Source organism: Pinus tabuliformis, chromosome 6 (genome assembly GCF_031772625.1).
Source record: "Pinus tabuliformis cultivar Carrire ecotype Pingquan chromosome 6, CPIR1, whole genome shotgun sequence".
NCBI classification, from domain to species: Eukaryota; Viridiplantae; Streptophyta; class Pinopsida; order Pinales; family Pinaceae; genus Pinus; species Pinus tabuliformis.
In genome coordinates this window covers 1,761,817,607-1,761,828,117 of record NC_142292.1, presented here as the reverse complement: position 1 = coordinate 1,761,828,117, position 10,511 = coordinate 1,761,817,607, and the positions used below count along the sequence as shown (strand labels likewise).

Below are 10,511 nucleotides of genomic sequence, written 5' to 3'. Positions count from 1 at the left end.
AGAATTTGAATTTTGTGAATGGTGAAACCTTCAAATTTAAATAAAAACATACATATAAAACTTAAAGACATAATTGAAAGAAGGCGCCGACGGATAAGACTCTAACACTTGTTTCAATAATACTAGCAATTGTCCCAAAAGGTACAAAGAGAGGCCGATAGGATTATTAAATTAGAATTTTTGAATTTCTCTAAAGAGATGTTGGTTCAAGCCTAACGGATGATTGCTTTTTATTATTGTAAAATTATATTGATAATTCATTGGTTTTACTTTCAAAAGCTTGAAGGAATTTGAAGAGCATGTATAGAATTGCTTTGTGGGATTTGATCCAAAATCACTAATTTGTAGATATATACTCAATGAAATGTTAATTGGTTGAAACCCTGCACAAATGTTTGATATAAGAAAATAAGCCGAAAAGGTTGAAAGGCTTAATTGGTTTGTGGAAAACCTTGTTTTCTTGGACTGGATGAATTACTTAAATATAGATGAGAAGGAATTTTTTAGTTTTGTGAATTACTAAAATATAGATGAGAGGGATTTCTAAGTTTAATGACATAAATCTAGTCCCATTTTGTAATAAGGATTGATCACTTTACTCATAAATTAAAATGAGTTGCAATATACCATAATACAACTGACGATGATTATTTAATGATTTGCAATACACCCTATTACAATTGGTAATGATCATTTGGACATTTATGAGATCATTTACTTGGTGTAATATCATGGTAAGTATCATCACTTATTAGAATTGGTGAACACTAGTTGTATAGATATCCTACATGTGTAAGATTGTTAATTATCATGGTTGTTTTGTTCATGTTAATATGGTTTTTTTATTTAAAAACATATGCCTCTTACAAGTTGACATAATATAATTTTTTGTTTGAAAATATATAATGAAATTTGCATTATATATAAAAGGTTATCAACCTCAAATCAAATTATTTTTAAACAAACCTTAAAAAACACTAACTCCCTCAAATTTACAACATCAACTTAAGAAGAAGGGCCACTAAAATGAAGAAGGAATTTTCATTTTTAATTTATGGAAACTTATTATTTGCTATGTTAATAAATCCAAAACATTCTTAATGTAAATCCTTTTCATCTAAACGTGTATTTACATTAAGAATGTTTTGGATTTATTAACATAGCTAATCATAAATTTCCATAAATTAAAAATGAAAATTCCTTCTTCATTTTAGTGGCGCTTCTTTTTAAATTGATGTTGTAAATTTGAGGGAGTTAGTGTTTTTTTTAAGTTTGTTTAAAAATAATTTGATTTGAGGTTGATAACCTTTCATATATAATGCAAATTTCATTATATATTTTCAAACAAAAAATTATTCAAAGAAAGGACTTGGCTCAATGGAATGGGCAGATAACAGCATCGATGAAGGTATAGAGATGCTCAGAAGGTATGTCGCAGCTTCTAAAGCTATCATCATTTTAGATGATGTAGATGATATTAAGCAAATGAATGCATTACTTTTACCAGCTAAGGATGTCCTTCCATCGGGTAGCTTGATTTTAGTTACCTCTCGTAATATGGATGTTCTTATAAGATGGGGAATTGTAGAGTCGTGCATATACAAGCTCACAGTACTGGATCCGCAACAGTCTAAAGAGCTCTTCTGCTGCCACGCCTTTCACCAATCTCATCCACATGTAGGTCTTGGAGAAGTAGTTAGTTTGTTTTTGAAAACCTGCGATGGATTGCCGTTATCTCTCATGGTGCTTGGGGCGCATATGCATGGTCAAACACAGTTGAAGTACTGGGAAGTCGAATTGCGCAAAATCTCCAAAGTACTTCCCACGGATATCCAAAGCAGGCTCAAGATCAGCTATGACGGTCTGGACCAACAGGAGAAGAACATATTCTCAGACATTCCTTGTTTCCTTCTACACAAAGACAGAGATACAGCGATAAGAATATGGGACGGATCTGGCTGGGAAGGAGAGCTGGGTTTTCGGAACCTACAAAACAGGTGTCTTGTGAAGGTAGACGAAAAAAAAGAGAATAAGAATGCACGACCACCTCAGGGATATGGGGAGAAACCTGGCGGAGAAAGAACCTCCATACTGTTGGCGTCGTATTTGGCGTCCAAATGACAACCTTCTTTATCAGCACTCACGTATTTTGAAGCTTTAGAGTGACACTGAAAATAATGTTCTGATATCAAATTTTGAAATGCCGTTATGGTGTGAATTGTCTGTAAATTTTGAGTTTTTCACCTAATTTGCATAAATATCGATCAATCGTGTTTTAGGTGCGTAGAGTTAGCGTTGTTCCCAGTGATGGCCCGGACTGGTGTCCACAACATTTCAAAAGCCTTGTGGAACTCACGGGCAGGTTGCAGCTTCTTGCGGCAGAAGGTGATTGTGTGGAAAGCATATTGAATGTTGCTCACCCACCAGAACTAATATGGCTCCGCTGGATTAACTGTCCGTACTCCTACCTGCCTTCATGGATTTTAATGAAAAAATTAAGAGTTTTACAAATAAAGGAGAAGGAGTTTGAAACAATCTGGGCAGATGAATGCCAGGTAATTATGTGATTTTGTTTTCTTGTCTACAGTTTTGCATTTTTCAATTTACTTGCTCTAGCACAATTTACAGAAATTGTGCCATCCAGTGTCAAGCCCAATTTAAAATATGAAATTGCAGGCACCTGTGCAGATTAGGGAGTTGGAAATTGATGGTCGCGTTCTCAATATTCCAGAGTCCATTGGGAGGTTGAATTATCTCGAAAAAATTATCTTGCACAACAACAACAATGAACCAGTTGGTCTGAATATCTTTCGAGATGAATTTTGTCGTTTGCAGTCCTTGAATTACTTGAAGTTACGGTGTTGTTCAGATATTAAGTCGCTGCCAGCTTCCTTTGGCAATTTAAAGAACCTCCAAACTCTCGACTTGTCCGGCTGCTCCCAGCTGCAGAGCCTACCAGAATCACTTGGCGGGTTGACGAGCCTCGAAACTCTCGAGTTGTCCTACTGCTCCCAGCTGCAGAGCCTACCAGAATCACTTGGCGGGTTGACGAGCCTCGAAACTCTCGACTTGGACGGCTGCTCCCAGCTGCAGAGCCTACCAGAATCACTTGGCGGGTTGACGAGCTACAAATGTCACGGTATTTCGAAACATAAAATGTCAGCGTAAGATATGATGTGAGGTGTACAGATGTCACGCGTAGGTTGAAAAGGTCGACGATTGAATTGATTCATAGGAAGGCCTATCGGCCTAATTAATCATATTTGGAAAAAGGAAATTTATTATTTTAATAATCTTAATCATATTTGATAATAATTATTTTTTTCATTCATTTATACTAAATAACCATGATTCACATCCTCAACATCAACCTCTACTAAATGTTCCATAAGTTTTTAAAGAAACTCTCACACCCGTCAAAGATTTATTCTTTGTTTTAAATTCCATTAAAACATATTAATTTATATAATCAAAATGTTGTTATTTCTGCCGCCATAATGGGCCAGCATGGCAAAGATGATGTCATGACTGTCTAAACAGAGGTTTCCATATCCGTTCCTGTAAAATCAATTCTCGCTCATTTCCTCCAAGTGCCTCTCCACATTTAGATGTCGACGTGTCGTCAATAGCTCCTTCAATTTCTCTTGTTTCTTTCTATCTGCATCATTTGCAAGTGCCCTATCGTATTTATGTTTTTTTTTTCCTTTTCTCTCCAAAATATTGCGTCCCTAGAATGACATTATCATCTTAAACTCTTTTTTTTAATTAATTTCATAAGTATATTTATTTTATTTTATTTTGAGGTTTATTTTTTAACTCAAAATTTCTTCAATGACTTGCTTTCAAACAATTTTGAAACTAACATCATAACTTGCTTAGTTTTTTTTCATATTTTAGATTAGAGAAAATAATAGCGAAGATATTTTTTGAGAAAAATGTAATATTATATTTTTTTTCATATTTCCTCTACATAATATTATGTTTTTCCAAATAAAAATTATGAATTCTTTTTTGTAATCGAATGTTAGATTACATACAATTACATTGTTCACTAAAAAAAACTTGAAATCAGAATTTCAAAAAACCAAAATCTTCACTCACACAACCATTGCTAACCAAAATACTTTCTCTGAATTAACAAAAATCATAAATTTAACTTTCATTAAAATTATATTCAAATTTTAAGATTTACATTTTACATGTTTATATTCAATTTTAAGTAGCCAAATTTCATAATCTATATGTAATAAATATCCATAATTCTAAACTAAAAAAATATAAAGTTTCCATTAAAGTATGCAAGGTATTTTCCTTTCTAACTTTACCTATCAATATTGAGCCAAACATAATATTCATGTTTCCACTAGATTATCAATATTGAGCCAAACATAATATTCATGTTTCCACTATTAAAAAGAAGCCTACAATAAAAATATAGTCTCTAAAATGATAAAATCGGCTAAATCCTAAATTGTTGTACTCTAAAATGATGAAATATGCTAAATCCTAAATTACTATAAATTATTGAATATTATTATTTAAAATGGATTTATGAGAAAAAATTTAAAGTTTATGGAGATAAGATATATATTTATATATTCAAATAGCATAGTTAAGTTTAATTAATTATAACTTAAGTAGTTTAATTAATTGGATTTTTTTTTTTAAGAAATGGGTAGTATTGTATTAATTTAATTGGAAGTAGGGTAATATTTTTGAATTTAAGTATTGATCTTCTTTACGGGCATTTAAAAACTGTTCAAATTGCATTTTACATATGTTCTGCTTTTTCATCACTATAGATCTAATAAAATTTAGCTTATAGAGTCTCCAAAAGACTCCATTATATATGACTCCATTACAAAACATTTACAAAACAAAGATTTAACCAAAAATGTTATTTGTTGCCTTCATTCTCATTTCGAGGAGTTCCATCTTGTGTGACTTGGTCAACTTCCATTTAAAGAGGGGACTATGTTGTCACTTCATGGTCCATTTCCACCTGCAGAGCAACCTGGTTGCTAGGCTAAGGATTAATAATCCCGCATTCTTCTTTGATAACACCAAAAATCGTTGTTTCCACGGTCACTTCTATATTATCCACTTTGAAATCAAGATTCTCCATTTTGTAACTAGATGATCAACCTACAACTGAAGATGCTCTACGTCCTCACGAAGTTCGTCAAACTGACTAGAAACTAGAGTGAAGTGAGAGCAAGCCCCTGACACAATTTGATCCTCGACCTTGGCTACAAGAGCTGAAATATCCACTTTTAATGTTGCCAACTGTTCCTCAGAGATCTCATTGTTGTCGTTCCTGCTTGAGGAAGCCATCTTGAAGATTGCTCAACCCTTAATTCAAATCATCAACATTTCCAATGTTTGTAAACAACCTTTTAAATGCTTACTGTGATCTCAATTGTTTCTGGGGGTAATCTTTTCACATTGAATGTCTGTGTCCCCTCCTTGATCAGGCTTAACTCGAAAAGCCATCCCTGTTACCCCCATTATGTTTGCAAACTCAAAAAAAATTAACTGCTCCAACTCAGGTGCAGTACTAGCCAGCCCAACTCTGATGCGGGTATAAATGCATTTACAAAAACGATCCACTTGTCCTTTAACATGATGTCACCCACTTTATGTTCCCATCTGGATGTCCGATTAGAGAAATCCTTCTTCCAAGGTTGCTACTCATCGAGAGCCTTCCAGGTCTTGCGATTAATGATGATCGATAGTGGATTGTCAGATCTTAATTCTGCATTATTAAATATCTTGAGAATCGTCATCCTTAGAATATTAAGTATCATGGGATATGGGAGATGGATGGATCACCTTGGTCTTTAATTATCACCCCTTGATCAAGGTTTGCACCTTTTTTAACTTGTTAATCAACTCACTTCTTGTTTTCCCTCTTGACATGAAAAGGGTCAATTTTGTCAAATTTCTCCATAAGCAACCCTATTCGATGGAATATTGGTCGTAGATCCTCTTCGAAGTGATCTTTAATTTTGTGGCATTTTTGATAATTTTGTCAAATTTCTCCATAAGCAACCCTATTCGATGGAATATTGGTCGTAGATCCTCTTCCAAGTGATCTTTAATTTTGTAGCATTTTTGAATAATTATCATTGACTCGCCAAATGCACTTATTTGACGAAGTCCCTTCGATAATACTATCTTCAATCATTGCCAAAAAACTAAGACTTCTACTTGGTTATTTGATGTAATACCTATTCCCCACAAATTTCATCTCTATTTCTTCATAAGAGAAACAAACCCCCTCCCTAATTAATTTTTTTAATAAATTTTATTCTAATTACAATGTTTTGAAATAGTAAATTTATACACCATTTAAGTGCCGAAACTTTTCCCCAATGTTAATCCATTTTTATATACAAAATTATTTTTCTTTTAGATATCATTTTTGGGATTCAACTGCGTTAAGTAAGTCATTCAAAGTATGACCATTTCCATGAGAGGTAGTCGTAAAGTGACTAATTTCTCATGATTTTTGAATAGTTCACTTAGCACTCATTGCATCGGGTGATGCTCACAGGGGTGAAGAAGTGGGATTGAAACTAGTGAAATGTGGAGAACGAATCACATAGCATCAATCATCACTTTACGACTACCTCTCATGGAAATGGTCATACTTTGAATGACTTACTTAACGCAGTTGAATCCCAAAAATGATATCTAATATAATGCACTGCGAAAATCCCCCATACTTAAATTCAAAAAGAGTCAAGGGATCTCTACCTGAATGGTTCATGAGGCACAATACTTGCTAAGGTTTTGCAAATGGGGTAGCAAGCTAAGTGGGCTTGATTGTGGGGAAAAACTCCACAGTTAAGCGCGCTTGAGCCAGAGGAGTTCTGGGATGGGTGACCTCCTGGGAAGTCCTGGTTACCGGGTGCAAGCCCCGGAAGTGATGATTGATGCTATGTGATTCGTTCTCCACATTTCACTAGTTTCAATCCCACTTCTTCACCCCTGTGAGCATCACTCGATGCAATGAGTGCTAAGTGAACTATTCAAAAATCATGAGAAATTAGTCACTTTACGACTACCTCTCATGGAAATGGTCATACTTTGAATGACTTACTTAACGCAGTTGAATCCCAAAAATGATATCTAATATAATGCACTGCGAAAATCCCCCATACTTAAATTCAAAAAGAGTCAAGGGATCTCTACCTGAATGGTTCATGAGGCACAATACTTGCTAAGGTTTTGCAAATGGGGTAGCAAGCTAAGTGGGCTTGATTGTGGGGAAAAACTCCACAGTTAAGCGCGCTTGAGCCAGAGGAGTTCTGGGATGGGTGACCTCCTGGGAAGTCCTGGTTACCGGGTGCAAGCCCCGGAAGTGATGATTGATGCTATGTGATTCGTTCTCCACATTTCACTAGTTTCAATCCCACTTCTTCACCCCTGTGAGCATCACCCGATGCAATGAGTGCTAAGTGAACTATTCAAAAATCATGAGAAATTAGTCACTTTACGACTACCTCTCATGGAAATGGTCATACTTTGAATGACTTACTTAACGCAGTTGAATCCCAAAAATGATATCTAATATAATGCACTGCGAAAATCCCCCATACTTAAATTATTTTTCTTTAACGAAGAAAATTTACGATCTCATCAAAATAAAATTCTCCCTCTAAATTCCTTTAGATATTATTTTATTCTTTTCCGGGTGTGGCACTCAGCTACAATTATTAAATATTTGAAATCAAAAGAAAGCATAATAAAACAAAATTCCATACGAGGAATATCAACGAGTCAATTATCATTGTTAATTTATTTTAAGAGCCTCCATTGATATATTCGAGCTTGCCAACCATTCAAGAATTAATTATTGAAATGAACAGAAAATTGAAGAATTAATTATTGAAAAAAAAAAGAAATGAATTCCCCGGGTCTGGGAAATCGGGGCAGACACCATTTCTCCATCGTATGTACTGGTCGCTGACGGGATGGTGGTGAGAATGAAACTCTTTTGCTTTTTCTACATTATGAATAATAAAACCAAAAGAGGCACCGGCGATTTTGAGCTGTAGTGAACAGGCATTTATTCATGTCCTCGGTTGGCATCTAAAATTAGATTCTCTTACCTGGGATACCTGGATTTTTCCTAAATTGCAGTCACTACATTCAAAGAGGATCAGAGAAATAAATCAAGAAAAAAACGACAACACAATGGAATAAATAAAGCAGGTCTAGGCTGGACAAAATTAGAGTTGGCCAAAGTAACATGTACATATAGACCACCTTACAACTACAGAATATTTGAGGGAGACAAACTATTCAGAATCTTCGTTCCAACATCATATAAGAAGACCAAAAAAAACATTTGTCATTGATATAACATCACATTTCATAGTAGTTTCAAAGTCATAACGCGATGTCTATCCATGTAATAATTCGTAGTCAACTGTTCTTTTGAAGTAAGATTTTTTTTTTCAACCGAAAAAAACATAACATTTATATATATATAAAAATAAATGTTTGATATAGCAGAAGGAAAAATATTAGTTTTTTACATTTTGCATACAACCATGCACCTTACAATAAATATAGAGTGAAATTTTCAATACCTTGCAGTCAGAATTTTCAGATTCAAACACAACTAAAAAAAGAAAAACCCCAACATCTACAAGCCGATAAGTGCACGAAGGCCAAAATATACCCTAGATCAAAATTTAAAAGATCCTTGAGCAAATATAGATCCATCCATCAGCAGTTCAAGTGTCATCATGGCAAAGCAAAGGAGCTCAAAAGATCCTCGAGCACATATAGATCCATCCATCAGCAGTTCAAATGCCATCATGGCAAAACAAAGGAGCAATCCACGTTTAGACAGGGCATCAACCATCCCATTTTGTTCCCTATATACATGAACAAAGGAGATGTCATAGAAATAATGAATGATCTGCATGATCTGTGTCATCCAATGGTGTTGGGGGGGATCTGGAGGGAATTTTGTCCCAACACCCACTCAATGATAGATTTTGAATCCCCAACAATCTTGATAGATCCAATCTCCAGCCATTTCACACATTTCAGGAGCCCCCAAAGAGCCACAATTTCAGCCCTGAAGTTTGTACCCTCCCTCGTCCCAGTAAAAACGATATTCCATTTCAGGACTGAGCTTGATGAGTGCCCCACACCCACAACTGCCACCTTTCTCTGCCCCATCAAAAAACCTATTGGGAAAGAATCTCCTAGATCTTTGTAGGAGACAGCTTGCTTGGAGAGTCGAGGCATCCATGGACCAATCTTTGAAAAATGCCCAATAATGTTAAGACATGTGGCAACAATGAGAGGGACTCTGTCCTAAAAAATAGCAGCATTTTGAGAGATCCAAATGCCCCAAATCACATATAGCGGGATTGTCCTGAAGGATCTGTGCATGCTAGACCAATAATAGAGGCATGTGTAAATAGACTACCAATTGGAATCCACTGTTATCCCCAATAACTCAGCAATGTGCCTCCAAACTTCTTTTGCAAAAGAGCATCCAAGAAATAAGTGGAGGCAATCCTCAGCGACATTTCCACATAATTGACATCTACCAGGACCAAGAAAATCTCTTTTCATCAAATTATCCCATGTGAGAATTCGGTTGAATAGAGTCAACCAAGAGAAGCATTTGAGCTTTAGAGGGGCCTCCCACTTCCACATAGAAATAGTCCAATCCTCAAAGGGAGATCTCGTAGGAGAACCAGAGATGTATAGGTAAAATTCTTTGACTGCTATCTTTCCGTTGACATTCTTGCCACCCCAAGTAAGAGATTCATCCTTGTTGGTGATTGAGATACCTACAGAAACTAAATTATATATGTATGTTTCCCATTCTAGTTCCAAACCAGTCGGTAGGCCCAAGTCCCATGAGTGGGGCCATATGTGTTCAAGAGTTCCTTGAAACTCAGTGATTCTGTAAATCTGCTAAGAAACATATACCCCTTTCGTGCAGATATTGAATGATTTGTGGAGAAAGGTAGTGGTCCCTAGAAAATCCCTTAATAGCATCCAATTCAATGTGGATTTTTCTCCCATCTCCAACTTGCCATCGTAGGTTTCCACATAGCCAGTCTTTCAACGATGGCATGCTCCTCCAAATGTATGATTGTCTGCTGGCTTGTGGAGCCCCAAATTTAACCCATTCTTCGAGACTACAGGCTAAAATATTTCCCTTGTACAACCTCTTGCCAAATTCCATAAGTTAAAAGCCCTCCATAGGTTTCTAGAGAAAAGTGCTAAGTTGAAGTGCTTTGTGTCTCTCATGCCCCATCCCCCCATCTCGTAGGGCTGAGATAGAGACTTTAGTCTGCCAAGGTGTATCTTTGTGTCGTTTCCAACACCAACTAGAGAATGCATGCAATAATGGCATCAATTTTCTTAATGACTACCGGGGGGATGACAAACAAATGCGTCCAATATATAGATATCCCCTAAATCACAATTTTGATCATAATGACTCTGCTACCAATAGAAAGCCAACTTTG

General features: G+C 35.6%; 1 pseudogene; it reads left to right on the top strand.

Moving 5' to 3' along the window:
• Positions 1–1,377: 1,377 nt before the first annotated feature.
• LOC149265984 (disease resistance protein RUN1-like) lies at positions 1,378–2,161 on the top strand (annotated as a pseudogene).
• The last annotated feature ends 8,350 nt before the right edge of the window (positions 2,162–10,511 follow it).